Here is a 1,043-nt window from a genome sequence, read left to right on the forward strand (position 1 = left end):
ACCTTTTCTGCAATTACCATACAGACAAAAAACACTGCCTATTTATTAAAACAATTAAAACGAATGAGAGGTTGTTTGACATATCACAAACTAGATAAAAGAGTGCATTTAAAATCATAGCTATTATATAATGCCCATTATCTCTATTGTATAAATTTTTTTTTTGTTGTTTTTGCTGTTTGGCAAAGAAAAAGGTGCATTTTAGTTGGGGGGGAAAAATTTTATGAATCAGTTTTGTATTTAAAAGGGTTTTAAACATAAAACCACAGTTTTCAAAAAGATTATCATAACCAAAACCCAGCCTGTCATCAGGCCCGCCCTGTGAAGCGCATCTTGACAAAAAAAAAGCTGAATATTTGGGTTGTTTCCCGCTGTTAAGCACAAAAATTTGAGCATTTTTTTCATGGGGGAAAATTTTTCTTTCTGTTTTTTAGGGTTTTATAGGATCAGGGAAAAAAAATTTTAAGGTAAAGGAAAAAATTTTAGCATGAGCTTTTTTTGCAGTCATTTATTTTATGTTTTGTGCCTTTTCTTGTGCATAGACTTGCAGATTTGTGAAAAGATACAACAAGCCCATAACTGTAAAATTATAACAGACAGCAATAATTTTTATAAGATCAATTGTGCAATATTATAGAAAGCTTGTGAGTGATTTTAATGGTGATTGTGTAAAATTCTAATTTACTGGACTGATTTTAGATCTTTTGTAGTAGTTGATGCAATAAAACAAAAGGGGTTTTAACTTTGTGAAATTTTTCAAGTTTTTCTTTGTCCCCAAACAGGTGTAAACTATAAGGTATTGGGTTTTGAGTTTTTCCTTTTTGAATTATGACATGGTGTTTGATGTTATTTTTATGGATTTTTTCCCAAATGCCCCAAAAGGGACATTTTTTAAACCCCCCATTGAACCCAAAAACCCTTAGCTCCAAAATCAATAATTTTTCCCAGGATGGGGTAAGTACCCTTTTGTTAAAACTGTTTTTACTGAGGTGAGTGTTGGGGGGTAAATTTTTTTTCACATTCCAAAATTATTCGGATGAGGG

At 31.5% G+C, this 1,043-nt stretch overlaps 1 pseudogene; it reads left to right on the top strand.

Moving 5' to 3' along the window:
• Window positions 1-949: 949 nt before the first annotated feature.
• The window catches only part of LOC119593910, a 5,534-nt pseudogene continuing 5,440 nt past the window's right edge, over window positions 950-1,043 (top strand).

The sequence above is a fragment of the Penaeus monodon genome, chromosome 33, assembly GCF_015228065.2.
Source record: "Penaeus monodon isolate SGIC_2016 chromosome 33, NSTDA_Pmon_1, whole genome shotgun sequence".
Taxonomy (NCBI): domain Eukaryota; kingdom Metazoa; phylum Arthropoda; class Malacostraca; order Decapoda; family Penaeidae; genus Penaeus; species Penaeus monodon.